This window comes from Coregonus lavaretus (assembly GCF_964263955.1).
Source record: "Coregonus lavaretus genome assembly, contig: HAP1_SCAFFOLD_1403, whole genome shotgun sequence".
Taxonomy (NCBI): domain Eukaryota; kingdom Metazoa; phylum Chordata; class Actinopteri; order Salmoniformes; family Salmonidae; genus Coregonus; species Coregonus lavaretus.
In genome coordinates, this window is record NW_028159750.1 from 61,193 (window position 1) to 84,086 (window position 22,894).

The window sequence follows — 22,894 nt, forward strand, 5'->3', positions numbered from 1 at the left end:
TCATGTATAATATCATGTTTAATAGCATGTATTATATCATGTATAATATCATGTTTAATATTATGTTTAATAACATGTATAATATCATGTATAATATCACGTTTAATATCATGTTTAATATTATGTTTAATAACATGTATAATATCACGTTTAATATCATGTTTAATATCATGTTTAATAACATGTATAATATCATGTATAATATCATGTTTAATATCATGTTTAATAACATGTATAATATCATGTATAATATCATGTATAATATCATGTATAATATCATGTATAATAACATGTATAATACAGTGCATTCGGAAAGTATTCAAACCCCTTGACTTTTTCCACATTTTGTTACTTTACAGCCTTATTCTAAAATTGATTAAATTGTTTTTTCCCCCATCATCAATCTACACACAATCCCCGATAATGACAAAGCAAAAACAGGTTTTTAGAAATGTGTGCAAATGTATAACATAAAAAAACTGAAATATGACATTAACATACAGTGGGGCAAAAAAGTATTTAGTCAGCCACCAATTGTGCAAGTTCTCCCACTTAAAAAGATGAGAGAGGCCTGTAATTTTCATCATAGGTACACGTCAACTATGACAGACAAAATGAGAAAAAATAATCCAGAAAATCACATTGTAGGATTTTTTATGAATTTATTTGCAAATTATGGTGGAAAATAAGTATTTGGTCAATAACAAAAGTTTCTCAATACTTTGTTATATACCCTTTGTTGGCAATGACACAGGTCAAACGTTTTCTGTAAGTCTTCACAAGGTTTTCACACACTGTTGCTGGCCCAATTTTGGCCCATTCCTCCATGCAGATCTCCTCTAGAGCAGTGATGTTTTGGGGCTGTCGCTGGGCAACACGGACTTTCAACTCCCTCCAAAGATTTTCTATGGGGTTGAGATCTGGAGACTGGCTAGGCCACTCCAGGACCTTGAAATGCTTCTTACGAAGCCACTCCTTCGTTGCCCGGGCGGTGTGTTTGGGATCATTGTCATGCTGAAAGACCCAGCCACGTTTCATCTTCAATGCCCTTGCTGATGGAAGGAGGTTTTCACTTAAAAATTCACGATACATGGCCCCATTCATTATTTCCTTTACACGGATCAGTCGTCCTGGTCCCTTTGCATAAAAACAGCCCCAAAGCATGATGTTTCCACCCCCATGCTTCACAGTAGGTATGGTGTTCTTTGGATGCAACTCAGCATTCTTTGTCCTCCAAACACGACGAGTTGAGTTTTTACCAAAAAGTTATATTTTGGTTTCATCTGACCATATGACATTCTCCCAATCCTCTTCTGGATCATCCAAATGCACTCTAGCACACTTCAGACGGGCCTGGACATGTACTGGCTTAAGCAGGGGGACACGTCTGGCGCAGCAGGATTTGAGTCCCTGGCGGCGTAGTGTGTTACTGATGGTAGGCTTTGTTACTTTGGTCCCAGCTCTCTGCAGGTCATTCACTAGGTCCCCCCGTGTGGTTCTGGGAATTTTGCTCACCGTTCTTGTGATCATTTTGACCCCACGGGGTGAGATCTTGCGTGGAGCCTCAGATCGAGGGAGATTATCAGTGGTCTTGTATGTCTTCCATTTCCTAATAATTGCTCCCACAGTTGATTTCTTCAAACCAAGCTGCTTACCTATTGCAGATTCAGTCTTCCCAGCCTGGTGCAGGTCTACAATTTTGTTTCTGGTGTCCATTGACAGCTCTTTGGTCTTGGCCATAGTGGAGTTTGGAGTGTGACTGTTTGAGGTTGTGGACAGGTGTCTTTTATACTGATAACAAGTTCAAACAGGTGCCATTAATACAGGTAACGAGTGGAGGACAGAGGAGCCTCTTAAAGAAGAAGTTACAGGTCTGTGAGAGCCAGAAATCTTGCTTGTTTGTAGATGACCAAATACTTATTTTCCACCATAATTTGCAAATAAATTCATAAAAAATCCTACAATGTGATTTTCTGGATTTTGTTTTCTAAATTTGTCTGTCATAGTTGACGTGTACCTATGATGAAAATTACAGGCCTCTCTCATCTTTTTAAGTGGGAGAACTTGCACAATTGGTGGCTGACTAAATACTTTTTTTCCCCACTGTAAGTATTCAGACCCTTTACTCAGTACTTTGTTGAAGCACCTTTGGCAGCGATTACAACCTTGAGTCTTCTTGGGTATGACACTACAAGCTTGGCACACCTGTACACAATCCTGTCTCGGAGCTCTATGGACAATTCCTTCGACCTCATGGCTTGTTTTTTTGCTCTGACATGTACTGTCAACTGTGGGACCTTATATAGACCGGTGTGTGCCTTTCCAAATCCTGTCCAATCAATTGAATTTACCACAGGTGGACTCCAATCAAGTTGTAGAAACATCTTAAGGATGATCAATGGAAACAGGATGCACCTGAGCTCAATTTCGAGTCTTATAGCAAAGGGTCTGAATACTTATGTAAATAAGGTATTTCTGTTATTTATTTTTAATTAAACATTTTTATTAAACTGTTTTCACTTTATCATTATGGGGTATTGTGTGTAGATTGATGAGGGAAAAAAAGAATGTAATCCCTTTTAGAATAAGGCTGGAACGTAACAAAATGTGGATAAAGTCAAGGGGTCTGAATACTTTCTGAATGCACTGTATAATGTATAATAGCATGTTTAATATAATGTATAATAGCATGTATAAAACAGTATATTATTATAATCTCATCATAATCCTGACTAAATTGCAGCCATCCTTGGTTGATCTCATCTAGGATCGTGCTCTCTCGCTGTCCCAAATGGCACCCTTTTTCCTATATAGTCCACTTCCTTTGACTAGGGCCTATAGGGCTCTAGTCAAAAGTAATGCACTATGTAGGGAACAGGGTGCCATTTGGGACACATCCTGTGTCTCAGTGAGGCTCAAGAGTCTTCAAGACCTTCTCGTCTTAATCAAAGCGAATAGTTTTCTCTTTGATTGTTCCACTGCTCTGAGGTTTGTCCTCCCAGTGTTTGTCATGGAGGTTTCACCAGTGGCTGCTGGCTCTGATAAACATTGAGGGATTGGATCATTGAATCATTGGATCCAGACCCGTCAGTGGCCCGGAGGGCCGCCACATGGTACTGGGCTGGGTTATGGAGGGTTAGTCATGTTTATGTGTGATGTTTGTCCTATTCCTAATCCCTGCATGGTGGGATTAACGATTGATTTCGTCATCCCACCTTTTTCCACTGGCCCCTGACGTTTGTACATTGGACTGGAATATTTTAGTTGGGCAGGAAGCCTAGTGTGTGTGTGTGTTCCCCTGGGATGTAGAGATACTGACACAGAGACAAGGCACTACCATGGATATTGATAGGAAACTGGGAGGGATATTGTTTGGCGTCCTCTCTTCTCCTCTCCTCTGTGGCTGAGTGGTTGAAGGTGTGTTTGGGTTTAATGACTGAGCCATCATGGAAGTGTTGTTTTCAAAACATCCTGGGACTGGAAGCCCTGTAGGATCTGCTTAATCAAAGACACTGGTCTGTCAGTGTGGCGTCGCGACGAACTGAAATGTGTGATGTCATAAAAGGGGGACAGGAAGTGCAGGGCCGGACTATCGCATTTGGGGCCCCGGGACACAGACCTTTTTAATTGGAATCAGCTAACTTACTGCATTTCAAAACATTTTGCCATGGTGCAGAGAGAAAAAATGTGCAGTTTTATAATGCTATTCTACACATTTTGTCATGAGGCTAAGATAAAATGTTGCAGTTTGAAAGCACATTTCCAGCAAATTGGTGATGTTTTATAGCTCATCTCATGCTTTTGTTCACGTTTTGCCATTATGCTAGATACCTAGGTGTCTGGTTAGACTGTAAACTCTCCTTCCAGACTCACATAAAGAATCTCCAATCCAAAGTTAAATCTAGAATCTGCTTCCTATTTCGCAACAAAGCCTCCTTCACTCATGCTGCCAAACATGCCCTCGTAAAACTGACTATCCTACCGATCCTTGACTTCGGCGATGTCATTTACAAAATAGCCTCCAACACTCTACTCAGAAAACTGGATGTAGTCTATCACAGTGCCATCCGTTTTGTCTCCAAAGCCCCATACACTACCCACCACTGTGACCTGTACGCTCTTGTTGGCTGGTCCTCACTACATGTTCGTCGTCAAACCCACTGGCTCCAGGCCATCTATAAATCACTGCTAGGCAAATCCCCGCCTTATCTTAGCTCATTGGTCACCATAGCAGCACCCACCCGTAGTCTGCGCTCCAGCAGGTATATCTCACTGGTCATTCCCAAAGCCAACACCTCCTTTGGCCGCCATTCCTTCCAGTTCTCTGCTGCCAATGACTGGAACGAATTGCAAAAATCTCTAAAGCTGGAGACTCTTATCTCCCTCACTAACTTTAAGCATCAGTTGTCAGAGCACCTTACCGATCACTGCACCTGTACACAGCCCATCTGAAATTAGCCCACCCAACTACCTCATCCCTATATTGTTATTTATTTTGCTCTTTTGCACCCCAGTATCTCTATTTGCACATAATCTCTTGCACATCTAGCATTCCAGTGTTAATACTATTGTAATTATTTTGCACTATAGCCTATTTATTGCCTTACCTCCATAACTTGCTACATTTGCACACACTGTATATATATTTTCTGTTGTATTTTTGACTTTATGTTTTTTTACCCCATATGTAACTCTGTGTTGTTTTTATCGCACTGCTTTGCTTTATCTTGGCCAGGTCGCAGTTGTAAATGAGAACTTGTTCTCAACTGGCTTACCTGGTTAAATAAAGGTGAAATAAAAAAAATAAAAATGCTGAGAGCAAATGTTGCAGTTTTAAAGCAAATTACCTGCTATTCTACACATTTTGCTATCATATGCTATCTGGGGTTGGGGGCTCCCTGGAGGTCGGGGGCCCCGGGGGAAGTGTCCTCGTTTGGTAAACCGGCCCTGAGGAAGTGAGATGAGTGGTTCAACAGTTAGTGCTATCCGGTATCCTTGGAACGTCCCTAACCTTAACCCTTACCTTAACCATTTTAAATGTCAACTTCAATGGGGTGACGTCAGAGTTCTGACGTCTCAAGGATTCCGTTTAGACTTTTTCGTGGTTCAACTGAACTTTGTTGAAATCTAGTATCAGAGGTTTTGACTAGATGAGATGCCACTAATGTCAGAAGTGACTTTTCGTAGCAGGTTAGGAAAAGGGTTAGGGTTAGCTAAAATGCAAACATTCTCCCAGAAGTGACTCAAACATGTAACTTTTGACGTCACTTAGCGGCATCCATTTTAGACATGACCAGGATCAGATAGTGCTCTAAGGTGAAGTTTCCCTATAGGTACAGACCTAGGATCAGTTTCCCCTCCCCCAATTCTAGCCTTCACCATTAGTGGGGAAAATGCTAAACTGACCTAAGATCAGCTTAGTGAAAGGAATGACCTAGGGTACCCTTGTGTTTGAGAATGGAAAGGGATGTTGTTCACTGCTAAGATTATTTAGCTTGACCTTTTGGATTTCATCATTGGAATTGATCCTGAACATAACACATCTACACCCCCAGTAACACACACACACACACACACGCACGCACGCACACACACACACACACACACACACACACACACACACACACACACACACACACACACACACACACACACACACACACACACACACACACACACACACACACACAATAAAAAAGTGACAGATACATACTGTATAATTATATCTGTTTATGTGTGTGGGCAATGGGGTCACAGGGTCGTGGAGGACCACTTGTGGCTGTTTGGAATAGTTGACACCATACAATCAACGAATCCCCCTTCTCACCATAGAGTTTTGGGATATTTGGGCGTGATTTACATATATAGAGGGAACAGTCTTACTCCCTGTTCAACAACAACACAACACACCCTCAATAGTTCAGTGAAAGAATGGATCCCATCCCTAGCCCTTTGGATGTGGAGATAGATGCTTTGTCCGGGTGTGACCATGGAATACTGCCTATTCAACCTCCAGTCTACATGGTCCGTGTGTGTGTGCACATCAAGTGTGTGAATGTGTGGGTGCGTGTGTGTGTGCATGCATGTGTCTGTCTCACCGTGTGCGTATGTGTGTGTGTTTGACTCACCACACATAGTAGCCGTCCTTCTTAATAGCAGCTGAAGCTTCATATGGGGTCATGATTAATTGGTGTTGGGCTCAGTGAGTGAAGATGTGCTCCACCATGCATGTCCTGCTTAGTGTCCTGCTAGTATCCTCTTGTCTGCACCGCACCGAGCCTTTTAATTGGATTAAAAAAGTCACAGTCTCCTGGTTCAACTGTCCCCTGTGGTACCTGAATGGGGTAACTCCGTTGCCCCTGCATCTCTGGGGGTAAATCCTGTCCCTGTCTGTGACCCCATTTCTCTTTTTCTTTTAACCTTTTTTTGCGCCATTCTTCTTACCTTCTCTCTTTCTCTCTCTCTATCTCTCTCTCTCTCTCTCTCTCTCTCTATCTCTCTCTCTCTCTCTCTCTCTCTCTCTCTCTCTCTCTCTCTCTCTCTCTCTCTCTCTCTCTCTCTGTCTCACACTCTTTCTTCTTATCAAAAACAGTAACCTTTTAACCTCAATTCACAAACTTGAACAGTTTTCCTAATTAAAAAGAAGGCCAAATATTATTAATGTGTAAATCAATCTTTATTTATTTATCTTCCCCTGTTTCTCTCTTTTATTAGATGAGAGTTTTGAAGGTGATTCCTTTAGGCGATGTCAGGAAGGCCTCTGAAAACCCAAATCCGCACCATATCAACACCTTTTCATTTCCCTTACCCAGCCAGTGTTTGTGTGAATGTCTGCATCCCCAGAGCCTGGCAGACCTGGGCTGTCAGCAAGGGGACACGCCTGCCTCCGTTGACCTGATTGGTGCTTCCAGACTGGGCTTCACAGGCCTCTCTACACCCCTCTCTGATGGATCTGACCAGCCAGTGTTCCCTAAACACCAGTCACTTTGTTACATGGTCTCATTATAATACATCAAAATTGTGACATTTAACCAATATGTCACCCAAGTTGACATATTAGCTACAGTATATGTCACTAACCCTCCATCCTGTATCAGCAGTATTCCTTAGACCTGATTGAGAACACTGATCACAGCAAAATGCAACCATTGAAGTTATATGCCACTTTATTTGACATATTAGTTATAAATGTCCCTTACCCTTCACATTGGCTGGTTCAGCATTATTCTGGATGGACCTGATTGAGAGCACTCTGACCACACCATGGGGTGAATGATGCTCCGCTTTGCTTCTACTCCTGGTTTAATCCTCCTCCCCTTTAAACCACAATGGGAAACATGTGGTCAGTCTCTGTAGGGTATAGAGCACCCGGGCCCACCCTGAGAGACAACGCTGTTTACCTCCTGCTCTAAAACTAAAATGTCACTACACAAACAATACCTACCTAACCTATTCTATGACAACAGCTCCTGTGACCAACTCTGAGGCCTGGGAGGTTGGAGGTGCATCGCCATTAGTTTACAACTAGTGTATCCAGTATCAGTGAAGGGTAGAATGTTTGTTATTTGGTTATTTTATTAGGATCCCCATTAGCTGTTGCTACTGCAGGAGCTACTCTTCCTGGGGTCCACACAAAACATGAAACATGGTATAGTACAGAACATTAACAGACAAGAACAACGCAAGGACTGAGCTGCAGAAATAAAATCCTGAAAGAAAGATAGATAAACATGCACTGTTGAATGCTATCGCAGTTTCTTGGAGTATAATGTTTTGACCTGAAGGTTTTCGTCAGTCTCACTGCCGTTACCTTTCTGAGACACAAGGCGGAGACTGAAGGAAGTAGTTGGTCCATTTGAGTACAATCGGGTCATCAAGATTCTTCTTGAATGTTCCCAGAAAGTCAACAAGATACAGTGAATTCCTACTTGTTGGAATAGTCCCATAGCTTCTCACCTCGTAAAACTTTATGCACAACAAGAACGTTTTATTTCCACATTATCCAGCTACAAAGTGAAAGCAGGCCAGCATGGTGTAATTGGTCTGTTTTATTAAAGGCCTCAACGCTCTAACTTTATTATCCTCCTCTCTGTCTCTTTCCACACCTCATTGACTTATGGGTCAGAGTTTTGACATTGATCATTGCAGGTCTTGATGAAGATGAAGTGTTGGGCTTGTAAAAACCATCTCCAAAAACAAGATAATCCTCCATGTCGGATACAGTGGCTTGCGAAAGTATTCACCCCCCTTGGCATTTTTCCTATTTTGTTGCCTTACAACCTGAAATTAAAATTGCATGCCTACCACTTTGAAGATGCAAAATATTTTTTTGTGTGAAACAAACAAGAAATAAGACAAAAAAAACAAAAAACTTGAGCGTGCATAACCATTTACCCCCCCAAAGTCAATACTTTGTAGAGCCACCTTTTGCAGCAATTACAGCTGCAAGTCTCTTGGGGTATGACTCTATAAGCTTGGCACATCTAGCCACTGGGATTTCTGCCCATTCTTCAAGACAAAACTGCTCCAGCTCCTTCAAGTTGGATGGGTTCCGCTGGTGTACAGCAATCTTTAAGTCATACCACAGATTCTCAATTGGATTGAAGTCTGGGCTTTGACTAGGCCATTCCAAGACATTTAAATGTTTCCCCTTAACCACTCGAGTGTTGCTTTAGCAGTGTGCTTAGGGTCATTGTCCTGCTGGAAGGTGAACCTCTGTCCCAGTCTCAAATCTCTGGAAGACTGAAACAGGTTTCCCTCAAGAATGTCCCTGTATTTAGCGCCATCCATCATTCCTTCAATTCTGACCAGTTTCCCAGTTCCTGCCGATGAAAAACATGGTGAGAGGTGTTGGGTTTGCGCCAGACATAGCGCTTTCCTTGATGGCCAAAAAACTCAATTTTAGTCTCATCTGACCAGAGTACCTTCTTCCATATGTTTGGGGAGTCTCCCACATGCCTTTTGGCGAACACCAAACGTGTTTGCTTATTTTTTTCTTTAAGCAATCGCTTTTTTTCTGCCCACTCTTCCGTAAAGCCCAGCTCTGTGGAGTGTACAGCTTAAAGTGGTCCTATGGACAGATACTCCAATCTCAAAGTTTTAGATATTTTTTTATAACCCAACCCTGATCTGTGCTTCTCCACAACTTTGTCCCTGACCTGTTTGGAGAGCTCCTTGGTCTTCATGGTGCCGCTTGCTTGGTGGTGCCCCTTGCTTAGTGGTTTTGCAGACTCTGGGGTCTTTCAGAACAGGTGTATATATACTGAGATCATGTGACAGATCATGTGACACTTAGATTGCACACAGGTGGACTTTATTTAACTAATTATGTGACTTTTGAAGGTAATTGGTTGCACCAGATCTTATTTAGGGGCTTCATAGTGATTAATCGCATTGTCTGAAAGCATAAAAAATACACTGAAAACATCCAAAATGCATAATCTATACAGCTAAAAACAACAGTGCAATGTCAAAACAAGTTGACATTGAGGTTAAGGAAAGTGTGCTTAATCAATGTACCTGATTTTGCTAACCGTTACTTTGTACAAAATCAAGATGTCAATATTATTGTAATGCTTTCTGTATAATTTTTTTAAAATTACAGCTCAATTTCAGAAAATTCTGAGTTTGCGATTAATCACGATTAATCACAGCGGATCCTTCAATTAACTTGATTAAATGTTTCTATTGTTTGACAGCCCTAGTTATTACATTAGATCTCTAGTGTAACCCACACACGCACAGTCACACACACACACACACAGACACACACACACACACACACACACACACACACAAACCCACTTAGATCCCAGATGAAAAGTCAGGTCCATGTTCAGTGAGAGAGACCCAGTCTGTGAACTCTCCAGAGTGGCTGACAGAGAACCCTCCACACTCCCTCCCAGGAGAACAGAGGCCACCTGCACCTCTCCACGCCCCTGCTCTGACCTTCACATGTTGACACTGTACCACACACAGAAGCAGACACAGCTATCCCACAGTGGCAGTGTTGCTGCTTAAAGGGCTAAGGTACTGTTTTGGTTACGTTTCGATAAAAAGAAAAGGGAGATGTCTGACATTAAACGGGTCTCTCTGTCTCGCCTGGAAAGCCATGCTTGTGTGAGGTCATTGAGGATAGAGGATATTAGCGGATATAGGTAGGCGGCAGGTAGCCTAGCGGTTAAGAGCCAGTCGGGCCAGTAACCGAAAGGTCACTGGTTCGAATCCCGAGCCGACTATGTGAAAAATCTGTCGGTGTGCCCTTGAGAAAGGCACTTAACCCTAATTGCGCCTGTAAGTTGCTCTGGAGAAGAGTGTCTGCTAAAATGTAAGTGTATTTGAATGCTGTTTTCACAATGACCTACCATTGTTAGTATAGTACATTTAATCTCTGAATGATAGGCATTATAGTTAATATCCATATGTACACTATGCCTTCCCATGCCTCTAGTTTGAATTACTACTGTAACTAATGAATGGTAAACCTGTAAACGCTCCATCAGATAGTTTGGCCTGATGCTATCTATGATGGGTGGTAGTGGGGCCATGGGGACCGTGCTGATTTAGTTGGAGGGCCTTTTATGACGGTGCATAGCCTCCTGATTAACAGCATGTTGAGCCTGCAGGTGAAGGAGACTTGTATCTTCTCCAAACGTCTGTGTTTGATTAAAACAGCCCAGTCCACGGCTCCGTTCCAAATGGCACCTTATTCCCTTCATAGTGCACTGCTTTTCGCCAGAGCCCTATCGACCTTGGTAGTCCACTATATAGGGAATATTGTGCCATTCGGGACACGGACCATATACCTCCATTGCCAGGCAGCCTGGTCCGTCTGTTGATTTGTCCCTACTGGAAACGCTGAAAGGGGAGAGAAGGGTTCCAAATGACCCCAATGTCCCTTGATATTTATCACTGAGCTTTTTCACTGTTTCTGTTAATCTAATCTTAAACCAAATCCTGCTACTCTATTTAACTTGATTTAACCTTCAGGCTGTGGTAACAGTCTGTCACAAGACACTAATGTTAATCAGCTGTGTTCTACTGCATTGTGACCATAGTATGATGATGGAGAATGGCAGCTTAATGGGAATCTAGCTTAAATAATCTGGGGCTGATTTCACAGACAAGGATTAAGATGGGTCCTGGACTGAAAAATAATATAAGGGGCGGTTTCCAGGACACAGATTATGCCTAGTCCTAGACTAAAATGCAAGCTCAATGGAGAATTAAATATGATTGTTAGTCCAGGACTAGACTTCATCTGTGTCTGGGAAACCGGCCAATTAAGTTCAGTTTGGACTGGGTAGTTTCACATTTAGAGGAAGAAGAAATCAATGTTTTCTGTCAATTCTAGCTGCTACGCTATATCAGTGTTTGGGAACTAGAACAGCACTTGAATCCGTCCTTTGCTAATTTCCTATACCTGCCAAACACACTTTAAACATGTTTCCACACGTTACTTGTTCTGCCGTGGAGCTGCCAAGCCAGGAGTCAAAGCCTGCTGAGTGGTAGCTTATCAAAATGTTTCCCACATTCCCTATGGTACCTCAAAGTTGTCTTTGAATGTGAAATCCGGGCCTATATACATGAGGCGTCTCAGAGTAGTGCTGATCTAGGATCAGTTTTGAGATGTTTTATGAATACAGGCCTATGTATTGTTTTATTTTCAACTGAATCTGAACCTAGATCAGTCAGGCAGTGGTTGAGGAATACTGGATGCTGGTTGGTTATGATTATATTATACTGGCTACAGTACAGAATCTGATAAACCCTGCACCATATCACTCTGTAGTCTTGTGTATCAAACCCAAATCAAACCCAATCAGTTAGTCAGGGATTCCTCTTAGACTGATAATCATAACTACATGTAGATTACCTTCAAGAGAAAGGGTTAGGATGCATATTTTACCCTTAGGTCTTTGCAGGTTTGTAATGGGAATAACTGATATGGAGTTGTTAGCATACAACTACAGGGAGCCAGAGTTTCTGTGTGTGTGTGTGCATGTGTGCATGTGTGTGTGTGTGTGTGTGTGTGTGTGTGTGTGTGTGTGTGTGTGTGTGTGTGTGTGTGTGGACCCAAGCCCAGAGCTGTAAGAGTGTGTGCACCTCAGCTCAGAGATGTAATCTGATTTACAGAAAAGAGCGGGTTGTTTCACATGACTGGTTTAATAGGGAACTGGCGCAAGGTTGTGCCAGTGTCCCTGAGTTGTGTGCGCGTGCTTTCAGGTGCATATGTTTGTGGATTATGTGTTTCTCCCCGTTTGTCCCTGTTTGTGTCTTGTATACTGATGAGTGTGTGTGTTGGTTGGCTGAAAACCGGTAGAGATGTTTGTGTTTGTAAAGGTGTTTCAGTTTGTTGTTGTGTGGTTGGAACGAGGGTGAGAGGTTCGTGTTTGTAAATGTGTTTCAGTGAGTTGTTGTGAGGTTGGAACGAGGGTGTAACTGTTGCTCTTTTCAGTTGTTGTTATTGGGGGTTCAAAACAGCTTTATTTACATGAAAGTTACATGAAAGTAAAAGTACAGCAAATCAGCTGACAATCACACATCTGGAAAAGAGTCCGGGCTGCAGCGTTGGACTCGGATACTCATTCAGTGGTTTACACTTCCCTTTGAATCAGAGCTTTATTTTGAACTAATGGATCACCAGAAATACACTGCTCAAAAAAATAAAGGGAACACTAAAATAACACATCCTAGATCTGAATGAATGAAATAATCTTATTAAATACTTTTTTCTTTACATAGTTGAATGTGCTGACAACAAAATCACACAAAAATTATGAATGGAAATCAAATGTATCAACCCATGGAGGTCTGGATTTGGAGTCACCCTCAAAATTAAAGTGGAAAACCACACTTCAAAAGTGACCAAAACATCAGCCAGGAAGCATAGGAACTGAGAAGTGGTCTGTGGTCACCACCTGCAAAACCAGTCCTTTATTGGGGGTGTCTTGCTAATTGCCTATAATTTCCACCTGTTGTCTATTCCATTTGCACAACAGCATGTGACATTTATTGTCAATCAGTGTTGCTTCCTAAGTAGACCGTTTGATTTCACAGAAGTGTGACTGACTTGGAGTTACATTGTGTTGTTTAAGTGTTCCCTTTATTTTTTTGAGCAGTGTATATCAAATCATTGAAATCATCCTCTGGTTCCAATTCTGGGGAGAGGAATGTAGAGATCAAGTCCCTTGAACATCATGTGTGCGTCCCAAATGGCACCCATAGAGAATGAAACAGAAAGCATCCCTATTTAGTTCCAAGTATGGCATCTGTGAGCACATTTTGAAGTAGTCCATTTTCTTCTTCACGATTGGCTAGTCCCTCCTGATGACCCGGTTGGACCTGACTCCAACAGGGTCACCAGGAGGGATCAGCCAATAAGTGTTGGAAGTCCCACCCAGTTGATTACATTAAAATGGTGGAAGCCCTCAATGGCACTGCCCCTGCTAATACGGCCTTTTGGCCACTAGAGGCCTCTATAATTCTCTATGATGGCACCCTATTCCCTTTATAGCGCACTACTTTTGTCAAGAGGGTACATAGGGTAGTGCACCATAGGGTAGTGCACCATAGGGTAGTGCACCATAGGGTAGTGCACCATAGGGTAGTGCACCATAGGGTAGTTCACCATAGGGTAGTGCACCATAGAGTAGTGCACCATAGCATAGTGCACCATAGGGTAGTGCACCATAGGTAGTGAGCGTCTGCTAAATGACTAAAATGTAAATGTAATGTAAATGTAGTGCACCATAGGGTAGTGCACCATAGGGTAGTGCACCATAGCCTAGTGCACCATAGGGTAGTGCACCATAGGGTAGTGCACAATAGGGAATGGACCATAGGGTAGTGCACCATAGGGTAGTGCACCATAGGGTAGTGCACCATAGCGTAGTGCACCATAGGGTAGTGCACCATAGGGTAGTGCACCATAGGGTAGTGCACCATAGGGTAGTGCACCATAGCATAGTGCACCATAGGGTAGTGCACCATAGGGTAGTGCACCATAGGGAGTGGACCATAGGGTAGTGCACCATAGGGTAGTGCACCATAGGGTAGTGCACCATAGCGTAGTGCACCATAGGGTAGTGCACCATGGGGTAATGCACCATAGCATAGTGCACCATAGGGTAGTGCACCATAGGGTAGTGCACCATAGGGTAGTGCACCATAGCATAGTGCACCATAGGGTAGTGCACCATAGCGTAGTGTATCATAGGGTAGTGTATCATAGGGTAATGCACCATAGGGTAGTGCACCAGTAGTGCACTATGTAGGGCAGTGGTCACCAACCTTTTTTTTCCAGGTCACTTTCTGAGTCAAAATGCAAGCCGAGATTTACCGTTCAGATGTTTTGTTGTTGTTGCTTGACTTAGAAAAAGGAAAGCCTATGCAACACTAACCTATTAAAAATGGTACTGTGGTAATGAGGTTTGTGAGGTAGGCTATAGGCCCAATACATTATCACCACATATTGGCTTTGCTTGAATTCAGACCATTTAAAAATATATAATAATAATTTATAATTTATAATATATATTTCAACATTTGAGGTAGGCTATAGGATCACACTGGTAATATATCCATTGTTGTATTACTTGTAAGGCACAGCTGAGTGAGCATACATTTAAAAAATATATATTTTACTGGGCTGATGGAGCCTGCATCTGATGGTCAGTCTCAGTGAAGGGAGAGAGCAGCAGACTGAGGGTCCGCCTCACACCGTCCTTCCGCTCACCCTTTCCTCCGCTGACACTGACCAAAAAGGGCCACCGTCTTCCAGCTGATGGCGAAACTCGAGTCACACCGCACTATTTCTGCCTTATCAGTGTTGGCTGCTGAGGGGAGGATGGCTCATAATAATGTCTGGAATGGAGTCAATGGAATGGCATCAAACACATGAAAACCCCCCAAAACATGTTTGATGGCATTCCATTGACTCCATTCCAGACATTATTATAAGCCATCCTCCCCTCAGCAGCCTCCACTGTGCATCAATTCATGTTGTTACTCCTATGACCAAAGAAAGTGAAATATTCCCAAGATGCTACTCGTTCATTACAGCTGCAGTTCTGGTTGTAGCACGAGTGGAAGTAGAGAGAACACGCATTTTATGGCTTCTAAAAGTGTTGAATAGAAAGTGTTGACAGTGCTGAGTAAAAACTTAAACATGAACTCACTCATAAAAACAGCATCACTTTGCTGTATTCGTTGACAGTCTCTCTCTAGTCATGGTTTAAAAAGTTTAGAAATCTTACACTATCAACTTTGCTGTTGCTTTTTTTTAAGCCTGCTACAGTGGGGAAAAAAAAGTATTTAGTCAGCCACCAATTGTGCAAGTTCTCCCACTTAAAAAGATGAGAGAGGCCTGTAATTTTCATCATAGGTACACGTCAACTATGACAGACAAATTAAGAAAAAAAAATCCAGAAAATCACATTGTAGGATTTTTAATGAATTTATTTGCAAATTATGGTGGAAAATAAGTATTTGGTCACCTACAAACAAGCAAGATTTCTGGCTCTCACAGACCTGTAACTTCTTATTTAAGAGGCTCCTCTGTCCTCCACTTGTTACCTGTATTAATGGCACCTGTTTGAACTTGTTATCAGTATAAAAGACACCTGTCCACAACCTCAAACAGTCACACTCCAAACTCCACTATGGCCAAGACCAAAGAGCTGTCAAAGGACACCAGAAACAAAATTGTAGACCTGCACCAGGCTGGGAAGACTGAATCTGCAATAGGTAAGCAGCTTGGTTTGAAGAAATCAACTGTGGGAGCAATTATTAGGAAATGGAAGACATAAAAGACCACTGATAATCTCCCTCGATCTGGGGCTCCACGCAAGATCTCACCCCGTGGGGTCAAAATGATCACAAGAACGGTGAACAAAAATCCCAGAACCACACGGGGGGACCTAGTGAATGACCTGCAGAGAGCTGGGACCAAAGTAACAAAGCCTACCATCAGTAACACACTACGCCGCCAGGGACTCAAATTCTGCAGGGCCAGACGTGTCCCCCTGCTTAAGCCAGTACATGTCCAGGCCCGTCTGAAGTTTGCTAGAGTGCATTTGGATGATCCAGAAGAGGATTGGGAGAATGTCATATGGTCAGATGAAACCAAAATAGAACTTTTTGGTAAAAACTCAACTCGTCGTGTTTGGAGGACAAAGAATGCTGAGTTGCATCCAAAGAACACCATACCTACTGTGAAGCATGGGGGTGGAAACATCATGCTTTGGGGCTGTTTTTCTGCAAAGGGACCAGGACGACTGATCCGTGTAAAGGAAAGAATGAATGGGGCCATGTATGGTGAGATTTTGAGTGAAAACCTCCTTCCATCAGCAAGGGAATTGAAGATGAAACGTGGCTGGGTCTTTCAGCATGACAATGATCCCAAACACACCGCCCGGGCAAAGAAGCATTTCAAGGTCCTGGAGTGGCCTAGCCAGACTCCAGATCTCAACCCCATAGAAAATCTTTGGAGGGAGTTGAAAGTCTGTGTTACCCAGCGACAGCCCCAAAACATCACTGCTCTAGAGTAGATCTGCATGGAGGAATGGGCCAAAATACCAGCAACAGTGTGTGAAACCCTTGTGAAGACTTACAGAAAACGTTTGACCTGTGTCATTGCCAAAAAAGGGTATATAACAAAGTATTGAGAAACTTTTGTTATTGACCAAATACTTATTTTCCACCATAATTTGCAAATAAATTCATTAAAAATCCTACAATGTGATTTTCTGGATTTTTTTTCCTCATTTTATCTGTCATAGTTGACGTGTACCTATGATGAAAATTACAGGCCTCTCTCATCTTTTTAAGTGGGAGAACTTGCACAATTGGTGGCTGACTAAATACTTTTTTCCCCCACTGTACGTTAGCCTACTGCAGACATGGTAATCTGAGCCATCCGATTGGCTAGCGGTAGGCCTATAGTGCTGTATTTATTTGCTCCCCCCGGGCCTGCCGGGAATGCAGTTTGTACCTTCAGACATATGAAATGATTCAAAATGGGAACACGTCACCTACAGGGCAGCTGAATCGGGTGCACCTCCTGCCAATAAAAACAATAGGAACACAAGGCTTTATCATTGAGTTATTACAGAAATGTTTGGCGATTGACTAGGAATTCATTAGAGATGGACTGGTTGGTGACCACTGATGTAGGGAATAGGGTGCCATTTGTCCTGGGCCCTCAGTGTGCTGTGTTCTTATTCTTCTTCTACATTGTTGCTTGATGTTTGTTAGGGGATTCTCTGTCTTCTTCTGGGTTGGATGATGTTTGTTAGGGGATTCTCTGTCTTCTTCTGGGTTGGATGATGTTTGTTAGGGGATTCTCTGTCTTCTTCTGGGTTGGATGATGTTTGTTAGGGGATTCTCTGTCTTCTTCTGGGTTGGATGATGTCTGTTAGGGGATTCTCTGTCTTCTACTGGGTTGGATGATGTTTGTTAGGGGATTCTCTGTCTTCTTCTGGGTTGGATGATGTTTGTTAGGGGATTCTCTGTCTTCTTCTGGGTTGGATGATGTTTGTTAGGGGATTCTCTGTCTTCTTCTGGGTTGGATGATGTTTGTTAGGGGATTCTCTGTCTTCTTCTGGGTTGGATGATGTTTGTTAGGGGATTCTCTGTCTTCTTCTGGGTTGGATGATGTTTGTTAGGGGATTCTCTGTCTTCTTCTGGGTTGGTTGATGTTTGTTAGGGGATTCTCTGTCTTCTTCTGGGTTGGATGATGTTTGTTAGGGGATTCTCTGTCTTCTTCTGGGTTGGTTGATGTTTGTTAGGGGATTCTCTGTCTTCTTCTGGGTTGGATGATGTTTGTTAGGGGATTCTCTGTCTTCTTCTGGGTTGGATGATGTTTGTTAGGGGATTCTCTGTCTTCTTCTGGGTTGGATAGTGTTTGTTAGGGGATTCTCTGTCTTCTTCTGGGTTGGATGATGTTTATTAGGGGATTCTCTGTCTTCTTCTGGGTTGGATGATGTTAGTTAGGGGATTCTCTGTCTTCTTCTGGGTTGGATGATGTTTGTTAGGGGATTCTCTGTCTTCTTCTGGGTTGGATGAGCTCCATCGTGATTTTATTTGGAGAGTGGCCGGAGGAGCAATAGCCAGTGTGTGTGTGTGTTTCATGTGTGGGCTCTAGGATGCTCTTCAGGAAGCTCTAATGTCAGCAGGGTAGTTTTTCATAAGGGAGTAATCTCACCACACAAAGCCACTCTCCCATATTAGATGGAGACCCTATAGGGTATACATTAGATAGTGTTAATCAAAGATCTGGCCATCCCATCCCATCTCCTCTCCCCACACCCCCTCTCCCCTCACCCCCCATCCCCTCACCCTCATCCCCTTACCCCTTGCTCTCCCCCATTACCTCAACCATTGGCCTATCCACCAACAGTCCAAGCTTTAAAGGCCTATTCTGTATGTCAACTTATTTGTCTACAGAAGTAAGAAAAATACAATTTTAGGAAGCTATTTACTGAATGGAAAAAGCAGACTGGAATGCACCTAACAGCAGGACCCTATGCCAGCACGATCTGGCATGCACCTAAGAGCAGTACCCTATGCCAGCACGAACAACCTTAAAGGTGTTTTAAAAAGGAGCGAAAGACTGAGTCGTTTAACCATGTCATCTCATGAAACTCTGGGAAGCAATATGGCTAGGATTGAGTTTCTCTCCCCGTCGTCCTGTTATTTTCTGTTTTCCCGGCCCTCAACTCTCAGAGCTTATACAGTTTAAAGGAGGTTCTTAACTCAAGGCTTTGTGTCACTTGGAAACATTTGTTGCCAAGGTAACCGGTCTGGTCCGGCAAAACTCCGAAACGGAGACAACCTCTGTTTGGGGCGGGGCGTGGCCAGGCCTGACTTATCAATGGTCCAATAGAGAGCTGCTTCAGTCCAGAACCCACTGGTATTTTAAAGAGACCTGTATGTCTTATTTCCAAGGCTTGCAGTAACCCGATAACCTTATAATATGAGCACACCGAATAGTTGTGAAATGGTAGAATGGAAAATGCCAACCGGTAATGCACTGATACTGAAGCTTTGTCACGTGGGACACTTTTAAATATTGAAGAATGTGACATTCTGTGGACGTGTTCCAGGTCGGACCGGTCCTGTAAAAGGTGTTGTGAAGATAGTCAAACTTTTCATGAAGTGAGGCAAAACATAGTGTAACAGTGAAGTAAGGCCTACTCACTCATTTGATCCAACACACACCTTTAGTTCCTATTAGTTCACACTGTTTCACTTCTAAAGAAACCTTGGCCTGACAAAACTTTGAACTTATAAAGGCACAGCTACAGTATATGTTAGAGCAATTGAGTGTGTGAGCCCTAGTTCACTAAATAGATATCTAGAACAGGAGCCATGCCAAGGCAGAGCCTGAGTCATGGAGTCATCATGGGGCTGGGCTCAGAGAGCGCTACAACGACACAGCCAGAGAGCCAGGCAGACAGTCAGATAGACAGGCAGGCAGTTAGTCAGGCAGACAGTCAGGCTGTCAGATAGTCAGGCAGGGAAAGCATGCAGTCAGGCAGGCAGACAGGCAGACAAAGACAAGCAGGCAGTCAGTTAGTCAAGCAGTCAGTTAGTCAGTCAGGCCGGCAGACAAAGGCAAGCAGGCAGACAGGCAGTTAGACAGGCAGGCAGGCAGGGAGGGAAAGCAGGCAGTCAGGCAGTCAGTTAGACAGGCAGGCAGGCAGGCAGTCAGGCAGACAGTTAGACAGGAAGCCAAGCATGCAGGCAGGCAGACAGGCAGTTAGAAAGGCAGAGGTTTAAACAGAGACACATGACCAGGCTTGATAACACAGTGATTACAGCATAAAGCACACAGAATAAAACCTTCGAGGAAATCAGAGGAATGTTCCAGTGAAACTACAGGAACTATTTACCCCCCTTCTCCCTCCTCCAGTGTCAACAGCATTTAGAAATTGATATAGTAAAAAACTTGTTTCCCAGGTGATACCAAGCACTAACATCAGGCAGAAGCTACATCCTTACTGTTGTTCCATCTGTTGTTTCCCAGGTGATACCAAGCACTAACAACAGGCAGAAGCTACATCCTTACTGTTGTTCCATCTCAAATCAAATCATATTTTATTTGCCACATGCCCCGAATATAACAGGTGTAGACATTACAGTGAAATGCTTACTTACAAGCCCTTACCAACAATGCAGTGTTAAGTAAAAAACAGATAAGTACAAAATTAAAATAACAAATAATTAAAGAGCAGCAGTAACGAGGCTATATACAGGGGGTTCCGGTACAGAGTCAATGTGCGGGGGCACCGGTTAGTCGAGGTAATTGAGGGAATATGTACATTTGGGTAGAGTTAAAGTGACTATGCATAGATAGTAGCAGCAGCATAAGAGAGGGGTGGGGTGGGGGGGGTGACAATGCAAATAGTCCGGATAGCCATGATTAGCTGTTCAGGAGTCTTATGGCTTGGGGGTAGAAGCTGTTAAGAAGCCTTTTGGACCTAGACTTGGAGCTCCGGTACCGCTTGCCGTGCGGTAGCAGAGAGAACAGTCTATGACTAGGGTGGCTGGAATCTTTGACCATTTGTAGGGCCTTCCTCTGACACCGCCTGGTATAGAGGTCCTGGATGGCAGGAAGCTTGGCTCCAGTGATGTACTGGGCCGTACGCACTACCCTCTGTAGTGCCTTGCGGTTGGAGGCCGAGCAGTTGCCATACCAGGCGGTGATGCAACCAGTCAGGATGCTCTCGATGGTGCAGCTGTATAACTTTTTGAGGATCTGAGGACCCATGTCAAATCTTTTCAGTCTCCTGAGGGGGAATAGGCTTTGTCGTGCCCTCTTCACGACTGTCTTGGTGTGTTTGGACCATGATAGTTTGTTGTTGATGTGGACACCAAGGAACTTGAAGCTCTCAACCTGCTGCACTACAGGTGATACCAAGCACTAACAACAGGCAGAAGCTACATCCTTACTGTTGTTCCATCTGTTGTTTTCCAGGTGATACCAAGCACTAACATCAGGCAGAAGCTACATCGGTGGAATAGAGAAGATGGACATTCAACAAGTAAGAATGACACTGCGTTCACAACTATTTAAATATTGCCTGTATTCACAGTGGAATTCAATACAGCCTTTGCCAGTCCTGTATTAACAGACATACTGTAGATCAGTGTTCACAGTGGAATTCACCTAGCCAGTCCTGTACTAACATACATACTGTAGATCAAACAGGACAGTGGCCAGTGGATCAGTACTATAGCTGCCATTTGAGATGTGATCAGGCAGGGTGGCATATGTGTTCTGGGTGTCACCAACCGCATCGACACAGTACTGTGAGCTCATACACACACACACACACACGCTCAACGCTGTGTAACTCACTCCAGTCATGACAGCATGGTAAAGAATGCAGAGGCCGAGGCACAACAGAGATATCACTTCAAACACACAGGCCGGAGTCTCTGATCCTTTCAGTGTATTGAATGAATGGAGATGTGCTTTGATGGGCCACCTCAGAGCCATGCAGTCGCCCAACTCAAAGGGAACTGTTGATATGTGGGCTGGCAGCCTGAATGAGAGGTGTGTGTGGGACATAGAGGGACAATCAGAAAGAATGGACGGTGCTCAGTGTGCCACTGCTGGAGGTGGGACACCCAGATTTTACTCTAACTCAAGAAGAAGGCTCTCTTCTAAAAATATGATGTGTTGGCCGTCAATTGCCTAAATCATAGAGGGAGAGATACGGGTAGCCTCAGCCCCAGGCACCACAGACACACAGACAGGTTGAGGCCTGGTTTAGCAGGCTGATTCTGCTGCAATACTGGCTCAGCTCCAAGGTACAGGAGGCAGGTACAGGTAGGGCCTTACAGGAAGGAGGAGAGATAATGGAGGGAGGGAGGGAGGGAGGGAGGGAGGGAGGGAGATGGAGGAGGGAGGGAGATAGAGGAGGAGGGAGGGAGGAGAGAGAGTGGAGGGAGATAGAGGAGGGAGGGAGATAGAGGAGGGAGGGAGATAGAGAAGGGAGTGAGGGAGATGGAGGAGGAGGGAGGGAGGAGAGAGTGGAGGGAGGGAGGGAGATGGAGGAGGGAGAGTGGAGGGAGGGAGGGAGGGAGGGAGGGAGGGAGGGAGGGAGGGAGGGAGGGAGGTGTAGTGGGGTAATATTTATTATATATGTGAATATTATATATACCTCACATGTGAACCGTAAAAAAGACTAAGCAATTAGCCTATTAAAATGTTGATCTGACTATAATAAAACCACGAACAATCAAGTATTATGCATTTAGCTGACTAAGATCAAGAAATGGTCATGAGATATGAATATCAAAGCAAGTTTTGAAAATTAATGGATTCACACACAAGGCATAAAGCTTAAGTTACAAGGCAATGCTGACATTAACAAAGCATAATTCTAGACATATAGATACTACGGTTAACGTACAAGACAAAGCATGAACAAAGAGATGCCTACTAGGCAAGAGGCCTAGAAACCTAGGAAATTAGAAAATATCATGCAACCGTTCTCCAATTGACTGCATACAGGATAAAAGAGAGAACAGACCTCCATTCCATTTATAACATCTGAAGGTGTATCAATCACCAACCAAACGATACCAAGTTTACAGTAATCTGATCACCCTGGCCTCATCTCCAAAGGGTGTCACATCATCTAAAGCCTTGTGTGGGGGATGAGCCCAATGTAAGTAGACAATAAACCCCCTTATATAGAGTAATGTAGAGTTCACCCTGTACAGATACATGTTACCACAGAGATCATACATCCATGTACAGTTGAAGTCAGAAGTTTACATACACTTAGGTTGGAGTCATTAAAACTCATTTTTCAACCACTCCACAAATGTCTTGTTAACAAACTATAGTTTTGGCAAGTCGGTTAGGACATTTACTTTG

The 22,894-nt window shown here is 43.4% G+C and overlaps 1 long non-coding RNA gene across 1 annotated transcript in view; it reads left to right on the plus strand.

Moving 5' to 3' along the window:
* LOC311122477 overlaps positions 1–22,894 on the plus strand; it is a 67,754-nt gene that overhangs the window by 36,442 nt on the left and 8,418 nt on the right. The window contains exon 3 of the long non-coding RNA XR_014612451.1: positions 20,981–21,047. This is a non-coding gene — a long non-coding RNA (uncharacterized lncRNA). The remainder of the gene's footprint in view (positions 1–20,980; positions 21,048–22,894) is intronic.